Here is a 24214-nt window from a genome sequence, read left to right on the forward strand (position 1 = left end):
CCAGGGGAGACCAAATAAAGATAGAGGGGTTTGCAAGTTTCCTGATCAGCTGTCTTTTTATTCTGCTCGCTTGTACGACAGACCGTAATAGACATTTTCCTTTGCACAAAATAATAAGAGCAGTACTTATCGCACGGTGCCTCCAGCCAGTGGCAAAAGGAAATTAGAAAAGTCCAATGAAGCTGAGAAGTAATTAATCATCATACAGTGGGGCCTGTCAAATCAGAAGGGTCCTTCCAGCTGATAATGCTCCCCAACTCAATTTAGACTGATAGAAATTAGAATTTTTTTTTTCCTCTGGCAAAAACAAAAAGACTGGAGTTAGCACAAATGTGGCCAACTGTTGGCTTTCTTGACTGCCTGACCCATTTACAGAGATGTTGGCATCAAGTTCAACTGATGCCAAAATTGAAGCAACATCGTTTATTCCTCCAGGCAAAGGCAAATCATAACTATACTGTTTTAAGACTTATCCCTCTCCTCTCCCTCCTCCCCTCCACCCCCACCATACAGCCTTAGCCATATAAGAAAAATTAAAGTTCGAGTCTATTGATCAAGTTGGCTGATCTCCCCGCAGAGCTGGGGGGGGGGGAGCATTTACTGAGGACTGTAATGAGTCTGGGCTCTTTGGAGATCAAGTGAAATAAATAAAATGGGTTCAGTAGGAGCCACTGAGGGCTTCTGGCCAAGGCAAGGAGGATAACAAGCTGCTTTCAGAGACTCTTGAGCCCTGGGGGTAAGGGAAGATGGTTCTCCCTCCGGAAAAGACATCTGCCTGTGGGAACAACCTATGTTATTTATACTACGTACCAGTGCTTCCCATACACACCATGACCACCAATTCTCATCCCCCATGTTCTAAAGGGCAAGATAATACTACTATTGCTTCTGTCAGGTGCTCCCTGAAGGTAGCGACCTCAGAGGGGCTAGGAGCAGGGATCTGAAACTCAAATGTCCACAGGGAGTAGGAAAGAAAGAAAAGGAGTGAAGCTGGCAGACAACAGGGAATGGTGGGGACTGTGGCCAATTGGTATTCTGTGAGAATTGTTCCACATGTAGATGTATTTTTCTTTTGTTCTCTTGTGGTTTGGTGACTCTCTTTAGTGTTATGTTTGGATTTCTTTTTCTTTTTTGTGTGTGTACCTATTACAGACTTTTGGGTTGTGGTTACCATAAGGTTTTGGTGTAAAATTCTGTGTGTGTGTGTGTGTGTGTGTGTGTGTATGTAATTGCTTTAAGTTGCTGATTTCTGATTTTCAAATGCATTTCTCCAGCTCCTTCTACTCTGCCATCTTTGCCACCCATCCATGTGGATGTATTTCTGACGTATTTGTGGGGCAGGGTGAGCTCTGTGTCCTTCTATTGTGCCATCTTGAAGCCCCTCTGGGACTGTGGCCAATTGGAGCTTGTTTGCCTTTCCTAAAGGAACTCTACTTGGTTCCAGGCAGTCACTGTTGAGGGATAATTCATACACTGTGTTGCCAGATCTTCTGATTGGCCACAATAAGCCCCAAGTCTAGAATTCATAAAATCTCCTAGTTTTTAAATATAGGCAACTAATGAAATTCAAAAAACAAATGTGTGATTATATCCACCACTGCCTACTGTTTGTGGCTTGGGTCCATAAGGAGGTACAGGCCAAATCAGCTGACTTCCCTCCTCCTAGTTTCAGTTTCCTTCTCTGTAGGGGATGGATGTTAATCGGTACCTCCCTCCTGCACTGGCTAAAAATACAGAAAACCCGTTGCAGCTCCCGGAACACATCGGTATTCAGCAAAGGCCAGCTGTTCACTGAGTTATCACACCGCACCACTCAAAGTGCATCTATTTCAACAAATCTGCCCTGATGACACGTGCCCCCTTCGCCTGCCCCGGGTGCCCTGTGTTCTCAACACTTACACACACCTCTTGTCATCCCCTTACTTGGAATGTGCTATTATGACACCTAATAACGTCCTCTGATTGGACAGGCCCAGCAGAAATCCACTGAGTTTTCAGAATCCCAGAATTTCAAGCTGCGGTCTTGCTGCTCAAAGCAAGCACGTTCTCATGTAGGAAACGTAGCTGTCACCCCCCCAAGTTAATATGGCCACCTAGCAGTTGCATCATCTTGCTTATCATTTGAAGCCTGTGGGTACAAATTAATTTAGAGGATAACATGATGACTCGGAGGCACATAATCCCTTATAAGTGGTATTGACTTACAGGATGTAGGAAAGTTCTCGGGGATACCTGCTTTTTCTCCACTCCCTTCATATCTGATGGCAGAGGGATGACCATGTTGGTGACAGCCACGATGGCCGACAACCACAGCCAAGTCTTCTACAGCACGCCTTCTCCTTTTGCTGTCTCTAGTCCTGACAACACTGCGTGGTTCACTAATTCCACCCTCTTTTTGCAGACGAAGAAGGTAAGGCTCAGAGAGGTCAAATGACTTGCTGAAGGCCACACAGCATGTGTGGACCAGAACTAGGTCTCACTGTGTTCAAAACTACATCGGGAAGAGGACCCTGGGTGCCCTTTCTCCTCTTTTGAGTTCTTTCTTTTACTCTCCAGCTCTTAGATTCATTCAACACTTTTTTTTAAAGGTAAAATACATTTGACATATAACACTGTGTGAATTTAAGGTCTACAGCATGTTAATTTGATCCATTCATATATATTGTAATATGGTTGCCATTGTAGATATAATTAGCATCTCTATACATTACATAATTAACATTTCTTTTTAGTGGTTGGAAGAATTAAGTTCTAGCCTCTTAGCAAGTTTGATGATTATAATACAATATTATCACCTATGTTCACTCTACTGTGCATTGGCTCTCTTGGGCTTACTTACTAGTCATTGCAAGTTTGTATCCTTAAGCCATATCTGTCCTATCCCCCAGTCCCACTACCTGGAAGACACCATTTTTCTCTGTTTTTATGAGTTTGGTTTTTTTAGCTCCCACATATGAGTGGTATTATACAGTACTTCTCTATCTCTGACTTACCTCACTTAGCATAATGCACTCAAGGTCCATTCATGGTGTCTCATATGGCAGAATTTCCTTCTTTCTCAAGGCTGAGTAATAGTTCATTGAGTGTGTGTGTGTGTGTGTGTGTGTGTGTGTGTACCACATCTTCTTTTTCCATTCATCCCTTGATGGACACGCAGGCTGTTTCCATATTTTGGCCACTGTGAATAATGCTGCAGTGAACGTGGCAAGTGGACATACCTCTTCCGTATCCTGTTTTCATTCCCTCTGGATATGTGCCCAGAAGTGAAATTCCTTATCTCCGCCGCATTTTCTGGAGTGCCTGCTATGTGCCAGGCTTCTCCATAGGGTGTCCCTGTAGGGTTTCCAGCAACAGTGCCGAGTAGACTGTGGGACCTGGGGGAAGAGAAGGTGTGAACTAGCACTTTAGCTCTCTGAGGCGATTCGTAGACAGAATTACTGGGGCTGGTACTGGCGCCAAGCTGCCGCTACAGAGACCCAACAAGGTAGAATTTAGCGAACAAAGCGAAAGTATTTCATGGTCTCATAATATCCCTGATGCGCGTAGTCCCCTCTGCTCCGTGTGCATGCTCGGAGGCCCAGTTCCTTTCTTGTTGCCTTGCCATCCCTGGGGTAGAGATCAGCAAACTTTCTTTGTGAAGGACAGGTAATAAATATCTTTGGCTCGCCGCTCATCAGGTCTGTGTTACAACCGCTCAACTCTGGCCACTGCGGCACAAAAGCAGCCCTGGGCAGTGTTCACAGATGGGCGTGGCCAGAATTGGCCCAATCGGCCTGGATTTGGGGCGGAGCTCATTCTGCCCTTAGGGCATTGTCACTGTCTGCTAGGTCTCTGCCTTGTCCAGATTCCAGCCAGACTGAAGAGGCAAGAGAACGTGGAGAAGGCGCCCCCGATGTGTAAAAGCGCAGAACCGAAAGCGGCCCACGTGGCTTGGCTCATATTTTATTGGCAAAAACGTGAAGTCAAGTGGCCACAATCAGCTGCAAGGGAGTCTGGGTAATATAACAGCCCGGCTAGGCCAAAGGAGAAATTGGACTCTGTGGACCCGGGCAGTTTCCACCACAAGCCTTAACCAAAGCAAGGGGATCTGCAAGGACTCTGGCTCTCTTTCCTCAGCGACCTTTACCCCGCATTACACCTGACGCCAAGGTCTGCGTGGGGCTCGGGAAGCCCATTTCACAGTGGCAGGGGTAGCAGTGCAGCTCTGATTTAAGGAATCCTCTTGATTCTGATCATCTGAGCTGCAAATTACATTCCGAAAGATTCTCATCTTACCACAGGTCCTTTCAAAAAGCCAACTATCATTGAGCACTTAGGAACAAAAATGATACTCAAAATTTCTCTTTGTACACAATCTGTGAGGCTTGGGCTCTATTTTTGGACTCAGTTTGTCTGCCCTTGCACTGCAGAAGGGGCTCCACAGGGTCCAGAGAAGATGCTCTGTTCTACGCCCCAGCATCCTGGGTCGGCCGCCTCCACTGTCTCTGCCTCTCTGAGAAATGGGCGTGGGGGCTTTCCTCTAATAACACAATGGGTGGGTGAGGGGAGGCAGAGTCCCTCAGCCTGCCACACGGGAGAAGCAACAGTGCCCACCCAAACTGCCCCGGGCCTGTCAGAGAATCTGGAGGAGATTCCAGACTCTCAGAGGGGAGGAATTCCGGTCCTGTTCCCTGCTGGCCCCGCCCATGTGGTCCAGGAGAGCTGGGTGGCTTCAAGGCAGCCTCTCATGTGGGACATGGCCTGGCCAGGAGCTGATTACATTCCTTCCCAGTGATGAGCCCCATATTACCAAAAGTTCCCGTTGGGGAGCCCCTCAATAGGACTTGACTGATCAGCCTAATCACAGCATCTCCCCACATTTGAAATATTGCCACCAGATGGGCCGTCCATCCTTTGAATGCCGGGGCTTGGAAGTGCGGAAGGAGAGGCCTGGCCAGGCAACACTGCCAGCCTTCTGTGTGCAAGGCAATAGATCCACTACCTTCTTCCTTTGTCTGTCCTAGAGGGGACGAGGGTGCCAGGCACAACTGTGGGGAATCTAGTCTACTTAGGGGCTCACATTCCTTCATGGAGCCATTTGTCCAAGGTCTCTCAGTGGAGTATAGCTCCATCAGAGACCACCAGTGATGCCAGGAAAACAATCTTAAAGCTTCCTGCATGATGATGATGATGATGATGATGATGATGATGATGATAATGTAGTAACAACTAATCACCCAAGACTTAGTGTGTACTATGTGCCAAGCCCTATTTTAAGTCTTAGTGCCTGCAACAACTCCACAGGGTACATGCTGTCATTGTCCTGATTTTAATTGATGAGAAAACTCAGGCACAGAGAGGTTACTGTAAGTTGCCTGAGGTCATACAGCAAGGACCCACACAATCAGAAGTCAAGCCCAGGCTCTGAGCCCATGCTTTTAGCCCTTATGCTTTTCCCATTTCCTGATACATGAACTTAGAAGTCTATATCAAAAATATGGCCAAGCTACTTGATTTTTCTTTTGTTATCTGCAAGTGGCCGAAGGAAAGGAAGGGAGGCAGGGAAGGGAAGGGGAGATGAAGGGAGCATTGAGGAGGGGACGGGAGGGGAGGGAAGAGGAGGTCCAGGGAATGAGAGAAATAACCAGCTAGAGGGAAAAATCAGCCCGCCTAAGAATGAACTGCACTCCTACCGCTGCCCAAATCTGTATTTTCTTCTGGCTTATTTACAGATTGGGTGTTAGATCCTAATAAATGGGGAGGATTTTTAAAAGGTCCTCAGGATAGCAGAGCCAAGCTAAGCAAACGGGTTGTGTACACAGCCGAGGTGAGATGAAAGGCCCCCGCCGCCCCGGACCACTCAGGCCCCTTATCAGCCGCTGGCCCTCCGAGGGGTTAAGAAAGCCCAAGTGGGCGGCCTTGGCGGAGAGTTCAAAGCCATTTTTTGAACAGATAGCGCAATCAAAAGTTTGTCTATCTGTTGAAATATTTAGGAGAACAAGATATCACTTTGACCCGCCTACACCTGGGCCCTTTCTGAATGCTGTTAAGATGTGTTTTAAGCTTGTTTGTAGTCTTAATCTCTAATGGGCTTCTGCATTTTACAAAGGGTAGGATTTGGCACAACAAAACCAAACCAAAAAAAAAGTTTTCCCCCATCAAGAGAGGTGTGTTTGGTAACCTAAGCGGTTCCCATGCCTTCTGGGAATTTAAAGAGAAAAAGGTATATGGTGAGAACGCAGTACATGGAAGCAGGGCACCTCCAGCCTCTTTTCTTAACTCAAGTGTTACTTTGTAGAGCTGAAGCCACCACCTGACTCCCCAGACGCTGGTCCTTAAAGGAGCTGGGGAATTCAGACATGGTACTTTACATTTATGGTCAACTTGCTTTTGTCCTGGGGTGCCAGGTGTTTGAAGGCAAGCAGGACTAGTCTGCAGGCTGGTTGGGGGACTCTGCAGAAGAAAATGAATTCAGTCATTTAAAGAAGGGAGGGAGTCTGGAGTTTGGGGCACAGAAACATTTATGTAAAAATGGAATATCTTGACTCCCTGAGCCTGCTTGTTTATGTTTCTTATAATCCTGCTGAGACTGTATAATGGAGATAATAGTGTCTCCTTAGAGTTATCATGAGCTCCAAATATGATGGAGAATGTAAGACTGTCCACATGGTGCTTGGCATATAGAAGGAGCAAGTTGCTTGACAGATAAGGAAAAAAGGCAGCTTCTTTCCTCTTTCTCATCCTTCTCTTCCTTCCCCTCCTCCTCGTCTTCATCATGAATATCATTAACATCAGACATCAAGATGACTCTTATGTGTCCCCCCAAATGTGGCTTCTTCCAGCTTCATGGTAGAACTGAAAGGCAATTCCAGCCTTTCAAGGCCAGTGATGGAGTCTATGGTCTCCAAGGATGCTTTCTGGGGGGCAAGCTGGTGGTGAGGAAGAGGATCCCCAAAGGTCTGTCTCAGTGGTTCTGGGGAGACCTCTTCTGCCCAGGTGGTACTTCCTCCATCACAAGAGTGAATCAATGGCCACCTGTTCTCTCCCCAAGCCATGAGCCAGAAAAGAGAACCCAACCTTTCACCTTCACACTCCCACGTCGAGTCTTGACTCAGAGCAGGTGCAAAAGGAATTAGGAAAGATGGCGAGCTTTGTTCAAGAAGGTAGCCCCAGTCCCACTGCCGTAGTCTTTCCATGTGGTGGTGATACCAACAAGCCAGTGATGGATCACAGGCTATGATCCACCACCGTCACCTCCACTGCTTACGTTCCTTTGGCTCTATCCTATTAGGCTAGTACATTTCCAGATCCTGGTCACTCACCTATGAAATGGGGATAATACCTCTTTATACAACCTCACGGGATTGCTGCCTGAAATAATCATAAGAATAGTGGGTACCATTAAGAGAATACTTACTATGTGCCAGGCACTGCGATAAGCAGTATTACTTTGTACCAGTTCAACTTTGTTAGTAAGCAAATAGCTGCAAATTAAAACCGCTACATGCTACCATTACATTCCCATCGGCTGGCAACAATTAAAAATGTCTGGCAAGACCAAGCAATGGCAAGAGTGTAAAATCAGAGAACCGTGTCGGGAAAGAGCTTGGCAATATTCACTAAAATAGAGCAGTGCCTGTCCTGCGAGTCAGTCACCCCCTCCCGATGATGCACCGAGGGGAACTCTCCCACGTGTGCCTGGGGAGAGAGGTGTAAGACTCTTCATAAAGCATTGCTCTTTATAGCAACAAAGTTGAAGGTCATGTAAACGCTGGGCATACAATGGAATCTTCTACAAGGCAAATGACTGCTCAGCACTGTACACATCGGCGTGGATGAAGAAAGCACGTGTCAGAAGAAGAGGAAGAATCTTGTATAGGAGGAACATACAGAAGCAGTTAGAGTGTAAAGAAATATCTGGAAACTTGTATCCTCAATTCAGAGCAGCCGTGCTCTCTGAGGAGGGGTGGGGAGGCTGTAATAGAGGAGAGGGACATGAGGGCCTTCCGTTGTATTTGTAACAGTTTATTTCTTTAAACTGAGTGCTGGGTTCATGAATGTTTCTTAAAGATTTTTAAAATTCTTTTTTGCATGTCAAATATTTCAAAATGAGTCAATTAAAATAAATTAATTTTATTAAAATACAATAGGCCAGCGAAATTGAGTTCGAACCTCTTGGAAGACAGAATCTGCTGGAAAAGAGCTGGAAAAGGAGCTGAGTGACAGCCTACCAAGGTCAGCACGGACCTCTGGTCCCCCTCCAGGCCAGGCCAACGGGACAGGAAGGCCAGTTCTAGGTCCAGCCAGGGGCCCCAGCAGAAGCACCGTGTTCCCAGCCACAAGCTCTGGCATGAATTCCAGGCAAAGGAAGGGTCAAGACAATGGCACAAGAGCAGATGGAGAGCGTGGAGTCCCTGAATCAACAAGAGGTCACACCATGAGGTGGGGGGAAATGATGGATTTATATATTTAATGAAAAGTCACCTCTGAAGAGTAATAAAAATATGGTCATGTAGGCAGGTATGTTTGGGTTTTGTTTCTTTTTTTTTTTAAATCTATATGCTGGAGCGCTTGCTCTGGTGCAGTTCTTTTGTTAGCTCAGGTAATATTTTTGAAAAACAGCATTACAAAAGGTTAAATGTAGAACAGATGTAAGTTATAAAATACAAGCTGATCAAAGCTGAGATTTTGAGACAGATATGTTAGCAAATGATGATAAATCCGTCCCAGTAGGACTGTAAGAAGCAGACAAATGTAACTATGGAAGAGTGAAAGTCAAGGGTTGAAAATGGGGGAAGGGAAAAAAGAGTGAAAACAAATGTTGGAGTTAATTCCGGTGAACTCACGCAGAACATCAATGAATCTACGCCAAGACAGGACAAACGTAACGGACACAATATACGCCATTTTCTTTCAAAGAATAATCAAATTCCTGGGTTTTGAATAATCCAATTATGGATTCAGATCCCAGAGTCTCAACGATCTTTCCTTGGACCAGTTTCTGACTCTGGATTTCAACCTTTTCAAGCAACAGATGCCGGGTTCTGGTTTAAAGCCTTTAAAAATCGGCTTTCAAATTTGGGCATCTAAACTTCTCATTAAAAAGCCAGATAATTTATAGTCACATCATTAAACCGCTTCCTCAGCCTACCATGATAAACTTATCATTTAGGGGGGAGATTTCAACAAAACATCATGACTCCTTCCTGGGAAGGCGGCGGAGAAACAAAATTAAATAAATCAGCCTCCCTGTGTCAATAAATGAAGCCCATGAGAAGTAAACTATTTACTGAGGCTTAAGTGAAACAGAAAACATTTAAAGATCAAGAAAAAAGGAGGTAATTGTTCAGGCTGTCAGCAGGGGACCGCTGTGATAATTTGATCTGAACTCTGCTAACAAATGACTGAGCCGTTCTTCCAACTTTAGTATCTGTTTATGCTCCTACAAATTGAAACCCCACCGCTCAGCTGCACAGAACAGGGCCCGGTACAATAGCACATCAGCCCGCCGATTAGTTCAAGGTGGGGATGGATTAGCTGTCCATCCCAGGCCTCCAAGCCCTCCAGAATATTTTGTCTTTCCCTGCTGGGGTAAAAGGGTGCAGACATATGTAACTAATAAAGAAACAGGCTTCTATGGACTGGAGGTTGAATGAAAGGAATGCAGAACAAAACTATAAAATAATAATAGACAAAGGGGCAGTGAGGACCAGGGGAACTCAATACCTCCTCTGTTTACGCAGGCCAGGCTGTAGCACCCGCATCCCCACAAGTTTTTAAAAGGGAAGGGGGTCTGTGGTGTGTGTGATCCCCTCGCACAGGGTTCTGGGCTGGCGGAGCCGACGTTCAGGACTGACATGAGATCAGAAGCCTGATGAATGAGAGGAAAGGGAATGTTTGACCCACTAAACCATATTCTACAAGAATCCCAGGCTTTTAAAGTAATAAGCAAGGCCGTAAATTACAATGTCTTGGATCTATTCTGATATGTTCTGATGCACGTGAATGTTATTCGAATATAATATTTTTAGAGAGATTCATGAGCACTTGAAGTCTTAAGAATATAGTTCTCTACTAGAATCTGGCGTCTAGAGCTCACGTTTGGAGAAAAACAACTTATCTTCCTGGGGTTTCAGAAGCTAAAGGGGATAATTAGGTGAAAAATATGCTTTAAATAAATGGGAGCAAATTCAGAATGACATCAGACATCCATACGCTGCTTCCTTAAATCAGTAACGAGTCTCGCTTAGAAAGGAAAGTTCGGGATTGAGTGAAAAAGAAAAGAAGAATAAAGGAATGTAGCTGTATCGCAGAGGGTCAAAAACACGCGCTCTGGAGTTGAGGCCTTTCTCCAGCGTTATGAGCTGTGTGATATTGGTCAGCTCACTTGGCCTCTTCAAGGCTTGGTCTCCTCATGTGTGAATCATAATAGTAATAATAGCCCCTGTTCCAGAGAGCTTTCGAGAAAGCAGAAGGAGAAAGCACACAGGGGACACGGGGACTGAACACCTGGTGAGTTGTTCAGTAAATATTTGTTGATGTGGTTAACTGTAATTATCAGTGAAAGACTGCCCGGGAGTATCAACAGAATGATGGAAAGAGAATTTTGGTTACTCTATCAAAAAAAAAAAAAAAAAAACCCACAAAACTCTGCTGAGAAATGAGAAAGCTTGTGGAAACAATGACTAAATACAGAGGAAGCTACTGTGAAAGTTTCCTACTGATTGGATTGTTTCATTTATTCTTTTGTACTTGTGCTGTTTTCCAAATTTTCAAACCATTTGCCCCAGCCTCCTCAGAGGCAACGCTGACAAACCTTCCAGCAGAGGGCACTGGCCCCATTGAGAGTTGGGGAGACCATTTTGAGAATGGTTGTCTTAAGGGTCCCAAAGAAAACACTCCTGCCAGCCACGAGGACAAAAACATGTCTTTCTGTCCAGGCAAATTTGCCTTCAGACCAAAACCATCCTGCGATGGCCAATGTTTTGCCTGCTAGGATGTTGCCAGATTAAACAATTGCTTACTAGAACCGAAATAACTCCAAAAGGCATGTGATGCAGAAGGCAAGGACAGGATGAAAAAAATACTTAAGCTCAAGCTTTTCGTCCTCTTAGCTAGTCCAGTGGTTCTCAACCAAGGGTGATTCTGCTCCCGAGGGGATACTTGGCGAAGTCTGGAGGAATTTTTGATTGTCACTCTGGAGACTGGGAGGGGTTGCTACTGGCATCTAGCAGGTAGAGGCCAGGGATGCTGCTAAACATTCTACAGGATGTTTAGGACAGCCCCTCACAACAAAGAATTGTCGATGGCGAATGTCAATAGTGCCAAAGTTGGGAAACTCTGATCTGGGCTCAGGCGTCACACTGGTTTTCCACTTGGCTCAGGGTACACGTTAATGCGGGAGATGTGCTGTTACTGAGCCTGAGTCTCAGCAAATGAATACCAAACAATAATAATGAAGAAAAGCAGCCCCTGGCTGATGAAGCTTCAGTCAGGAAGGAGAGAAAACAGGTGCTGAGAACATGACTTTGATTTCCTAGCCTTAAACTCCAGAGAAACCAGTACGACCAGAATATTGTCCAGCTCTTTCTATTTTTCCTGAAGTAGAGAAGTGGATGGCCACAGACTAAGCACTTGCAACTGTCCTTAGAATCCCTGAGGGACGCTGAATGCACTGGAAATTAACCAGAGGTGGTAGATGGATAGGTGGGGTGGTGGGGGGAGCCCAGAATGGAGTCAGTCAGCATCTGAGTTTAGATCCTTGCTTTGTCTTTTAATAGTTGTGTTGCTCTGGGCAAGTTAGTAAATCTCTCTGGGTCTTAGTTTCTTATCTGCAAATCAAGGTTAACTCCATCCACCTTGCAAGGCTATGGTGAGGATTAGGTTAAATGATGTATCTAAAGTTCGATATTCTTAACTTCAAGAATGAAATCCATGTATCAAAGTGCCCCGTAGATGTTACATTAATTTCTAAAGTCAACCAACATTTGTTGAATGCTCACGAGAGACGGGTGGTTGGCATTGGTTATCTCACTTTAGAGTTCTATTGCCAGCCCCATTTTACAGATGGGGAAACTGAGTGGTAGAGACAGGGTTTGAACCGTGGTGGTCCAATGCCAGAACCCACGCTTTTAACCACTTCTCTACCCCACCTACTAATTTAAAGAGGTCAAGGCTATGAGGTCGTCAGAGATCCAGGCAACCCTCCTAATTTCTCAGATGCACAACTGAGTCCCACAGGGACTAAGCAGTTTGCTTGCAGCAGCGCTGCCATGGCCAGTGGGGGTGGGGTAGGGTCCCGACTCCCATTCCTTCAACAAAGAACAGCTCCGAATTTTTTTTTTTTCAAAATCAGATACCGTTTTCCCAGCACACAGGGTAAACACAGGACAAATCACTTAGCATGTGTATCTTAATAACCCGACTTGACTGAGATGAATGAATTTGCATTCAGTCATCATATAAGCCTATTAAATATTCTGGGAGGCTCCAGTATATATTTTAATGGATGTTGAAACACTGAGCGTGTGTGTTTATGGCTCTTTTAATCTTGCCAGTTTTACTAACGTGATTAGTTCAGGAACCATTTCACATTGAGACTCAGACGTCAGAATAGAAACACAGAAGTTTCTAGAACATTCTGTACCTTGCTTTGAATGGAGTAACGGGGCACCTATGAGCTCCGTTAGGAAAGAAAAACACAAATGACTGAAATTAGGACATCAGTCCCTCTGAGGGATCGGGGTGGAAATCCACCTTTGCTCACTGTGAAATACCCTGCTTCTCGGTTATAGTTGAGCAACTTCCCTTTTGGGGGATCCAGGACTTCACAGATTGATATCTCCGGCTACACCCAGGCTTCAGGCATGAAGATCCACGGGGCATGAAGTGAGGTGCCCTCAACCCTGCCTCTTGACAGCCTGAGCCTGATACGTATCAGAACGTCCACAGTGCTGTACTGAACAGCAGCCAAACGAGAATCAGCGTCTGGGAAAATTATTGCAAATGGCCAAGCGCCACAGTGAGAGTTGTTTGTTCTGGGAATGGAAGGAGGAAATTGTCGGAGGAAGTGAAATAGGAAGTGGAGAGATCAAAGGGAGGAGGAAATGAGATTGAATTGAGCCCTTTTTGGATTCAACTTTGCACTCTTCACCCATGTGAGGCAAAAAGATTAGCCTTGAAGCAGCTGGGCTTGGGAGAAACACTTTCCAACGGGTGCATCCTGGCGATGGTGGCTCCCACATCCCACCCCACACGTGGACTGTGGCCGGGGATGCCGAGGGAAGCCAGGCCCATTTCCCACAGAGAGGCCAGTGGTGAGTGTCCCAGGCAAACCCTCAAATGCCAATTTAACCTGTAACACCCTTATACCATGGGATACGAGCAGTTTGTAGAACCTGAGCCCAGACTCTCTCCTCTAAAAGGAAGTGAGTGCTCACCTAGAACCAGCCATTTTCACAGTACCCAGCATCAAAAATGCGGTGTCCACAAGGCAGAGTTAACAGCAGGGATGGGGTCCCAGGAGGTAGTGGGTTAGGAGCTACGAGGAATCAGGCCTGAGTGATGATCCTTTGCCTTTGACTCTCTGGTCATTCCAGGTCTTTGGAAGGACCTGGGTGGCATCTGTCTGCTTCCCATCTTGAGATTAAAACCTACATTCTTCAGTTGGGGTTTTGGTCCCTCAGCGTGTGGGAGGTTGGGGCAGGTGTCTGAGTGTGTATACAGGTGTCAGGGCATTGAAGCGGCTGGGCTGGGGCACTTGTGTGTCTTCAGACCCATTGCCCAGGATTTCTGCCCTCAGTGTCACAAGCCACAAGGTCAAATGGTACCATGCTGTGTTCACAACTCCCTCTTCTATCCCAGGCTGGGTTCCTCAACTCTTTCTCCTCTCACCCCACCCTTCTGTGCACTTCCTATGACCTGTACCTGGTGTTCATCTGCCATCTGGGTTTAATGCTTTATTCCAGTGCTCCTGAGTTTCCCAAACTTCACACACGCATGTATGGCCTTCATTTTTTTTTTTTTATAACCACTTACCATCTAGGCTACTAATTACTGAATACATTTCTTTAAATAGATTCACTACTTTTACTTAAACAGTCTATTTTAAAGAAAAATTTTATCATAATTATAAACTGAAACCCAGAGACACTTGGCATAAACAGAATATAAATAAAGACAGACAAAAATAGTGTTATTTAGGTTTTGCCTAAAGTTGTACCCATGAAACCTGCCCTTTTCTTGTTAAAAGGGAAGCTGGCAAGAGATAGCGAAGTATTAAAGACATATTAGCAACCAAACTTAGAGTTTCTCTGGTCAGCACGGAAAGGTTGAGAAGAGATCGAAATGAGTTAATTTTCTCATTAATTCATCAATTAATGTGGTGCCCAGGCACCACCTAAAATCACTTGAACTTTGGGAAATGCTAAACTAATTAATAATCAGTATTGTGCCCCAATATTTCATTTCCTTTTGTCCTATGCTCACCTTTTATCCTCCAAGCAGACTGTAAGTCCCTCTAATGCAGAGACAAGCCTTATACTTCTTAACAGTTCTGCCCAAGAATCCACAGTGTGGGGCCCAGAATAGGCACTCAGCAAATGCTTGTTGCCACCAGCACATCTGGCTGCATCTTATTCCTGGAACACTTGGCAGGCAGGCTGACGTTTGTCTGAAGGCTTCCAGAGTACTCCCATGTTCCTAAGAATCTCTAGATGACAGTGCGTCAGATTCTCAGAGATCATCGTCTTCTCTCTGAAACTTCTAGAGAAGAGATGTTTGGAGGTCACACCTCAGTTCCTGCTTGGCTCCCCGCGTGCCCGGACTCTATTCTCCATGTATATCCTTCAGGGCTGCAGTGAGACAGATCAGCTCTGAGCACTGAGCTCACCCGACGTGATCAGACAATCTTTTTTTTTTTTTTTCCTGTGATGAAACTGACCCCTGATATGGCTCTCACACACATGATGGCAAATACTGGAATTCCAAATTAGATCCTGAGGTCGATTTTCTTTTCCATGAGTATTTCACGGTGAGATCAAGTTTCAGAGGAGAAGGTGCACCGAGACTCATAGTAATTTTGTTTCATTAACAGCCTGGAGAAGTCCCAAGCCTCTCTTCACTGTCCCGGTTGGTTTGTTTAGTGGCTGAGTTGTGGATGGGGTGGGGGGGGGGAGGAGAAATATTGATCCTGAAAATTATACTTGAGAACGCAAATCCTTTCTGTGAAGTTGGAAGACAGAGCGCCGATTTGTCACAAGACTAGGTTTCTAGCCTTCTTGGACTGGGGATCTACTTTTTGGTTTGTTTGTCTTTGTTTGTTTTTTAAATCAGCCTGATATTTAACAATTAAGGACAAAACCATATATAGCCTTTGTGAAAGCCTGAGAAGAATCTCAATGAATCCCCTAACAGAAATGATTTGTTAGCAGACACTTGAGATCACCAGCGACAATTCATTTCTGTAGAGTAATGTAAACTAATTATCTACAATATGGAAGCAAGGACTGTGCCTGCATGATAAATTGCAGAATATTGCTTTATAAGAAGAAATATTAATTCACATAACAGAACCTTAAAATTGATGACAAACTTTTCCCTTTTTTAATTGTCTAATTTTTAAATTACTGTTGTCTTACAGCCACGGACATCACATACCTCAAGAGGCACACAAGTGTATTTGCCTGAAAGCACATTCTTTGCGAGAAGAAAACACGCTTATTCAGTAAACGGGCCTCTCTTAGCTCTTTCTTTCATTTCACAGAAATTTATTTTCTCTCCTGGGAAATACATTTTAATATGGCGGAGGAGGGGGGAGGAGTTTTTTCTTAGCCTATTAGTATATTTTTAATCAGAGAAAGTCTTAAACTTTGAATAAAATGAAGAAAGCATAACCATCAAGATAAACGCAAAATTCTAAGAATTAACATTCTGACTGGAGGGTGGCACTTTATACTTTCTCTCAATCACAAATTGTTATTTGCCGCGACTTTTCTGTCCCTGAGCGTTTAAGATAAAACTGACAACTTGATGGAGAGATTCCTATCACTTAGTTCTCTCCGTAGGTTTAGCAGAAAGATGCCTAATTGAATTATTTATTTCTTTGCTGTTACAAATGAAATTAACAGTCTAGGTCCAGAATGAGTAGATCCTGGCAAGGATGTCAATCAAGCAAGTGGCTCTCAGGTCATTACACTTAGATTGGATTGGGGCAGGCGGGTGGCGGGGGAGGGGGAGGGGAGGGGCTCTGTAGGACACCATGTTGTCAGCTCAAGGGCTGGTTCTTCATTCAGACTACCAACTAACTCATCCCTGGATTTCTCTACAGCTTGCATGTCGGTGGCACCATCGAACCTTTTGGGATTTGGGCATCAGGACCCACAGCCCCACATGAGTGGACATGTACTGTGGGACCTTGCTCCCCCAGCTCCCAGCCACAGCCTGTTGGACCAGAGTTTCGGACCCAAAAGTAACAAAGCTCTAGACAGTTCTATGATGTAGTCTGGTGCCAAGAACTCTGCCTAAATTGAGGTGAGGGACTCAGTCCTCTCCTGGGCATATGGGCTGAGAGGCTGAGTTAATTGGGGTGTGCAGACAGGTTGAGCAGTGTTCTGGGCTGATGGCCACATTAGAAGTCAAGGAAGAGGGAGAGACAGAAATAGGTAAGGCAAGAAAAAGCAGAGATAAGAAACTGTGCAGCCCTCGGGGGAGAGTTGAAGAGCGGTGACTGGCCCCTGGTAGTGAGATCCCTGAAACCTGGCTGTACCATCCTTGGATTCCAGGAGCCCTTAGTACCCTTCCAATTACCCATATTTTTATTTGCACTAGCTTGAGTGACTTCCTGTGCCTTGCTACCAAAATCACCACGACTAGTACATCCTCGGAGGAGGCACCTCGGCTGTTTCGTGACAGTCATTTTCTTCCACCTCTCGATCTTTGCACACACAGATCTCTCTGCCTGGAGCTTCTTTTCTCTGCCTCCATTTGTTGAATCAACAATTGCCCTTCCCTGTGTCTCACTCAGGAACCCTCTTCCTCTAGAAGCCTTCTGACCCATCATGAGTTAGGAGTCCTTCTCTGTTCCCACAGCCCCTCCGCCGTGGCCTTAGCGCACCATGCAGTAACCCACAGCTTGCAAGGCTGGCTGTGAGCTCTGTAAAGGCAAGGCCATAACATCCATCTCTTAGTTTTAAGACCCGGGACACTGAAAAGGTGCTATGCCTTTTCTCTGCAAGATTAAAAGTCTAAAAATCAACTCATAATTTTGCATACACATTCTTTGGCTTGGCACTCAAAACTCTATAATCTGACCTCAATCACATTTTCAAACCTGTTTCTCACTATTGAGGCCGCATTCCGTCCAGTAGAACAAACACATCACGAGCCTGCTTCTGCTGCGCAAGACACATTGCTGCCAAGCTAGATGTTTGCTAGTTTTGAATCCTATTCAGTAACTTCCTCACTTTAGGCCTTTACTTGTAGAACTGCCTCTATAATAAATGTCTCCTCTCATCCATCTCCAATTCTTAACATCCGACTTTTCCCCCTGAATCCAGCTCAGAAACTCACTAATGATATAAATACTGAAATAAAGCACATTAAGGATATTCGACCCATGCAAAATACAGGGTAGGCTTTCAAAAGTCAGTTCCCTTTCCCCAGATCACCATCTCCCCTTTCTCTAGATATCCCAGCCATATCTCCCAAATTTTAGTCACTGAAGCACCGTGGTTCTGGCTTCTGTCCATTTGCCGGCCCCTGCTCCCTTCTTTCTCCATCATGCTCTGTGCCCTAGGAGGCTGACCACTGAGGACTAGGTCTCCTGGCCTCTCCCTTGACCTTGATTTCTGGTTGGGTTGGGCTGATAGAAGGCATCAGCAGGATGTTGGAAGATGGAAGCAGAGAGAGGTCAGGGTATTTATTCCCCTGCTTCCCAAGGAGTTAACTGTCTCCCACCTCCATAGTCCAAGGTCTCACTTGACTCTGGGAAAACCTTCCCTCCTATCACACTCAGTCCTCTGAGGCCACTGGCTGCCCGCAGTTCCTAGCTCTGGGTGCTCACCGACTTTCCTTGGTCCCCCTAACCCTGTTCACGTCTCTGTAGCTAGTCATTTCATTAACCTCTTTCCAGCTAAAATTCTTTCAGCATGCCATTTATGCTTCTAAGAACAACCTTCTTGGTTTTGCCTTACCCAAGGACTACTTTATTAATATTTACTGAACATTTTCCTTAAAATCAGTTACACTATTCTATGTTGAAATTATTTTAGACACTCGATCCCTATCGTAAATGAAAAACCATGTCGATTTACCCTAGATCAAATACAACCATAAAAAAAGGCAGAGCAAACATTTCAACATCATTAAAGTCTAGCCAGCCACTATTGCCTCCACAGCCCTGAGCTCAAGTCTTCCCCCATCTTTGCTAAAAATGGAGACGAACAAGAGTTTAAAAAGTGTCAAGGATATCCTTCTATCAAACTGAGATGTTCTTGATTGATGCCACCCAAAGGATCATGAGAGGACTGTCAAAGGAATGACTTGCTCATGGTGCGAATCTTGTGTCCCAGCTTTTGGATAACCCTGCCCCACAGGAACCAGTAGCAAGTACGCACTAACGCACAGTTTATAACTTCAAATTCTGTCTTTGAGATGATATGAGAAGATACTAGATTCTACTAGAAGATACTAGAAGATGATACTAGCATAAGGAAACTACTATCCATTCACACAACGGCATGAAATAACTAGCCCTCTCTCCACAATAACAGCAACAGTGCTGACAGCACAACAAAGACACGCGCTCCTAGGAGCAGTTGATCTTTCTCTGCTCATACTCTTCACAATGCAAACCGGACAGACAGGAGTGAGCCGTAGGCTGAGTGTCAATGTCACGTGTACCTGTGTGTTCCTGGGAGGCTGGAGCTCTGTGAGGAAATTAAACTTTACCCAGGCAAACAGTTTAAGGTGGGCACACAGTGACACTTCTTATTGGCTGGTGTGAAGGATGCAAACACGCCAACACGTTCCTTTTTCACAGTCTGATAGCCAAGAACTATTAATTCCACAACGTCAGCAGGAACTGCGTTCATCAGATACACACGTTCCTGCGCGGCGTTCCAGCTAGGTTGAAAACACTTGTTTAAAGCATGTCCAAGGGCTTTCTTTTGTTATAGTCATCCAACCCTGTTGCTCCTGCTGTGTTTTATTAGGCAAATATAAAATTAACAACATAGCAATAATTATTTCCTAGACTGCTTCCAACACAAATTTCCAATCTGAGGTCAGATGTATTGCCTAATAAAATTTTTACAGCTGCAGTCAAATTGTGGTAGTTAAGTCCTGGAAAATACAATTCTTAATTCGCCAGAATTAGTTTTAAGTCTTGACTCATCCTATAAAGACGAATGTGTATTACTGCAGTTTATACAAAATGTTCAAACAGTAATATCCAATATAATAGCTTGCATAATTTCAGCTAATTCTGTTAGAGGTATTTGACCTACTTATACTTTCACTGAACCATACATCATGGCTTTAAGATCACTGAGTCTGATCTTTCTAAATTGCCCTTTCCCGAACTGCGTAAGTATTGCTTAATGTTATGCAGCTAAACATGGAATCATGTCAAAGAGGAAAGAATAATTAGAATATCCACGAAGCAGGATTCTATTTATGCTCCTATTGCTACCAGTCAATTGTTGCCTCAAGACCTAGGCCTTAATCTCAGACTCTGAGCTACTGTTCTGAACTGCAAAGTTCACACACGTGGACCTGCAGAATTCAAAACATTTCATCTGCTCAGGTTTCCCGAAACCTTAACATATAATTAAAAGTATAAATAGTAAAATAATATTAAATTAAGGAAGATACTGATAGCAGATACAGCACCTACTCTGTACTATGCTCTGAGTGTTTTAGCCAAGTTAACTTTTTAACCCTTACAACAATCTTAGAAGACATGAGTTTTTATTAGTAAGCCCATTTTACAGATGAGAAAACAGAGGCCTTGAGCTAGCTAGGAATTTATCACACACAACAAAGTTGCACAAGTGGCAGAGCTGGGATTCAAGCACAGGAAATCTGGCTCTAGTGTCTGTGCTTCTGACCACTTTGTAAAATATCGTGTAAGACAAAGTAACACACCTGAAACAAACAATCCATATTCATCATAGAGGCTAGGTCCCTCTTCTTTTTAACTATATAGTGAAGACAGCAGAGGGGGAAAGGGACACACATGAAACATTTAGGGATATGAAAGAGAAGGAGGAGAACAGTGCATTAGTTTCTTGTTTATGATTTACCTCCCCTACACGTTGCTTTGTAAGTGTCTAAGCCATGCCATTGCCTCAACAAGGATCTAGGAAAGTCCCCAGGGATAAATCCTGCAGACTTCTGGAAGAGGCCATCTTCTGCAAAACCAATGCAGACCGACTCTAGGTGAGAGCCATGCAAGTTCAGTCATGCTTTCTTTGGCCTCTAGAAAGAATCTGTTTCTGTGCCAGAGTCTTGGCACCTGGCCACAGAGTGGAAGAGAGGGCCAAACTTTTGTGCCCTGACAGACCTGAGTGAATTCCTGTTTGGCCGCTCCCGAGCTATGTGGGCTGAAGCAAAGCACTGAATGCATCTGTCCCTTCATGTCCACCATTTGTAAATGGGGCTACATCTGTTTCCTGCCCAGACTGTTGCACCCTACTTTTGATGCACCGATTTCTCTGTTACTTAGGGTTCTTGGGTTGCAAGCCACAGAGAGCAGCACTGACTGACCTCAGCAAAGTGAATTAGTTGGAGAAACGTAGAGTAGCCATATCATGAAATGAAAAGCCAAAGGATCAGCTGGAGAAAGACAAGGACTAGAGCCACTCCAGGTTACAGAGTCACCTAGAAGAGATAAAGCAGATAGAGTACGCCAAGCCCACGGTCCTTTGAAGTCACTCAGTACAGCCACATTCTTTCCCCTTCTGTCCTGGGCTCCTATTCACCAAATTCTTCATCCATTCCAACACAGACTGTGCTCCTAGTCTATGCAACGCACAACGACCGGGATAAAGAATGTGAGAGGGAATAACTCAGCCCCTGCCAAAAAGTCAGCAATGCCCTCACCCACACTATTATTTTATGTTGTTGAGAAATACCCAAATGAATCATTCATCTCTGAAATAAATGGCTCATGTCAAAACATTTACTAATGCAGACAGAGCTGACTGAAATAAATGACTGAATAACCCATTGTTTGAAAATCTACAAGGGTAATATATATTACAATCAGATAAATCAAAATTACGAAAGATTTTCTGCTGCTTTTCAAAATGCTTGCCAGAAGTTGGTCAAATGACAGTAAGAAGGATAATCAGTTTAACAAGGGGTTGCCGGTTACCTCTGGGGAGTGAAACTGCGGAGGGGGGCGTGCGGCAGAGGAGGGAGTGGGGGACAGGGAGCAAGAGCACTTTTCACTTTATGATCTCCTGGAGTGCTCGCATTTTTAGACTAAACTTATGTGCTTATTTTATGATAAATAACTAGTTTTAAGTAAAAATTCGCTCATCAGGGCATACTTGGTTGATTTAAAAAACCCAGGTCGAGCCAGTGTAGGCAGAAAGCGAGGACTGAGTGACTCCGGACTGAAGGGAAGGGAGGGCATGGAGGCAGAACCGGCCCCAATCTTCTCTGTCTGTCTCCATCACTCCCTCTGGGCTCCGTGCTGATTCTCCTGTGCCCGATGCTTAACAGCTAGAACTTCCGCTGCAGGCTGTTTCCAGCCTCATATCCTCACAGCTTTGCGACTGGGGAGGAAAATCGCTTTTTCCTCTAGTTTCAACTGGCAGATCCCTAGGGGAGGTCCCGACTGGCCCGGCTAAGGGCTGCCGGCCACCTTGGCCTGGGGTTGAAGGAGGCTGATGGGCTCAGCTGCCGTGAGGTGCTCAGGCTTCCACCAACTGGTGAGGCAGAGAGGAGGCCCCCTGTGGCTGGCATTCACTCACAGAGAGGTGGTAACACCCGTCCAAGTCACTGGGGGTCACTGGGCGCTGGGTGGCCCTCCCAGTCTGTGTCCACCCCTGAAATCTCTGCCCTGGCTCTCTGGACCCTGGTCTTTGTATTTCTCTCCCCCAAAACTCCTGGCTCAGAAGAGATTTTAGAAACCAGATCCTCAATCTCGGGCAAGCCTTCTTATGAAAAAGAACTTGGGTGTCTGAGTCTTCCATGCTAAGTCACAAAGTACACATTGCGTTATTATTCTTGCTTCCCTTCTAAAACCCATGAGATAAAGGGCAGGACTGTAGCCCCTTGGTTTCTTCTCATCTTTGCATCCCCTTGGCACTCATCCCATAAATGTGAACTGAGCACCTGTTGTGTGCCAGGTGCTACCGAGCACCTACTGTATGCCAGGTACCAGGGGCTTAGAGCCATGGGTGGAATGCATACCTCACACACACACGCACACATACACACACACACGTGCGCATACACACACATCTTCAACAACTTCAGATTATGATAAGGGCTCTGAAGAACCTTAAAGCAAGGTGAGCGGATGAAGAGTCCCAGGTGTAGGGGTGGTTAGAGAGTACAGTCAAGGAAGCGACATCTGAGTGGAGACCTAAGTGGAGGAGATGGTGTTTTCTGGACTGATTCAGCAGCACACCCAAAGGCTCTAAGTGGAGGTGAGACTGGCCTGTCTGAGAGGCAGCGAGGAGGGCACCCCGGCTGGGGCAGAGGCGGGCAATGGAGGGAAATGAAGAGGAAGAGGCTGCAGCCCAGGCCTCTATTATGAAAGCTATTCTACATGTTGTGAGCAGCCCTGGAGTGGTCTGACGCGGGACTGACATGATCTGATTTATTGTTCTCGAGTGCCTAGGCTCTCAATAAATATTTGGTAACAATTAAAAAAAAAACAAACTCAGACCAAAAAAAATTTAATAGTCTCCTTGGCAGGGGAGGGCCCGTGCTACTAATAACGAAAACACATTGACATTTGTCCGGTGCTTTATAGTTTACAAAGCTCTTTCACCCCGAAGATCTCATGTGACCTCTCATTTGGACACAGGTATATGACCACACGACACCAGGGCCGGGGCGCGGCAGGGACCAGTCTGCTGCTCTGCCCGCAGATGACTCTCACAGATGTCACAGGCCAGCTCCGGCTCAGGGCTCGGAAGATGCCACTGGTACCCTCACTCCTAAGTGTGCTCTCCCAAACTCAATGGGGGACAGTCCCACCCTCATCTTCCCGGAACCATCCTGAAGGCTTAGCTCTGCAAGCCAGAGGCCCAGGGAAACCAGATCATGAGATGATTACGTCTGCTCTGGGAGACTGACTTTTTTCTCTCTCTCTTCTACTCAAACATGACGGTTTCCTCAGTGGTTAAAAAAGAAAAATTATTTAACCTGCCCCTCAGGCCTGGGATGAAGGCCATTAGAAACAATGGCAGTGGGGCGCCCCTAAAGGAGACCCTGATTTAAAGAGCTGGTGTCAAGGCCCTCAGTTACGTCATGGGGCCGCTCTCTGGAGCAGGGCTGGACTGTCACTGCCCCCAGACTCATGGCGCCTCAGGCCACTGCCTCAGAAATCACCATGTCCTCTGGGTTTCTCAGCCTCAGTTGAAGCCATCTTTCCTGTGCTAGTCCCCCGGCCACACGGGAGAGGTGGACTCTTAACCCTTCCTCTCGGGAAGGGAGCACTGAGAATGAGGGCGGGAGAGGGGAGAGAGGAAAGGGGATAGATACCCCAGGCCCCCTTCCATAATCCAGGTAGGTCAGGGTGCTGGTCCCACATCTTCTACTAATAATCATCGTGACCTTGGGCAAAGGACAGACCAGCTGCCCAGTGGGGCAATGCCACGTTTGAAGTTCAAAGGCAGTGGGAAAAGACTGAGGCAGTTGGAGCTCAGCCCTCTTGAAAGGTGGGATGGGAGCCCCAGGATTCCAAGTGATGCGCTTTAGAGGCTGCCCTGGCCTCAGAGGCTCGTCTTTCCCACTGACTTGCCCTTTCTACCCTGGCAATTCACGTTAGACGTGGGGCTTAAAATGTCCTTAGTCTCGGTGTATTTTTAAACATTTCGTCGTGCCACTTTCCAATTGTTTGATCTTATGACAAGAGTCATAAGATAGGGCCTTTAGAATTTGCGAAATGAATGCCACTGTTAATGGGCTGCCGTGTAATCATCAGCAAAATCCATGTGTTCATTCTGGACTCCAAAATACAGTCATAATAGAAAGAAAGTAAATCTACATTTTT

General features: G+C 45.5%; 1 long non-coding RNA gene across 1 annotated transcript in view; it reads right to left on the bottom strand.

The window, feature by feature from the left end:
- Positions 1 to 29: 29 nt before the first annotated feature.
- The window catches only part of LOC140698123 (uncharacterized), a 146596-nt gene continuing 122411 nt past the window's right edge, over positions 30 to 24214 (bottom strand). The window contains exon 5 of the long non-coding RNA XR_012075608.1: positions 30 to 3374. This is a non-coding gene — a long non-coding RNA (uncharacterized lncRNA). The remainder of the gene's footprint in view (positions 3375 to 24214) is intronic.

The sequence above is a fragment of the Vicugna pacos genome, chromosome 9 (genome assembly GCF_048564905.1).
Source record: "Vicugna pacos chromosome 9, VicPac4, whole genome shotgun sequence".
NCBI classification, from domain to species: domain Eukaryota; kingdom Metazoa; phylum Chordata; class Mammalia; order Artiodactyla; family Camelidae; genus Vicugna; species Vicugna pacos.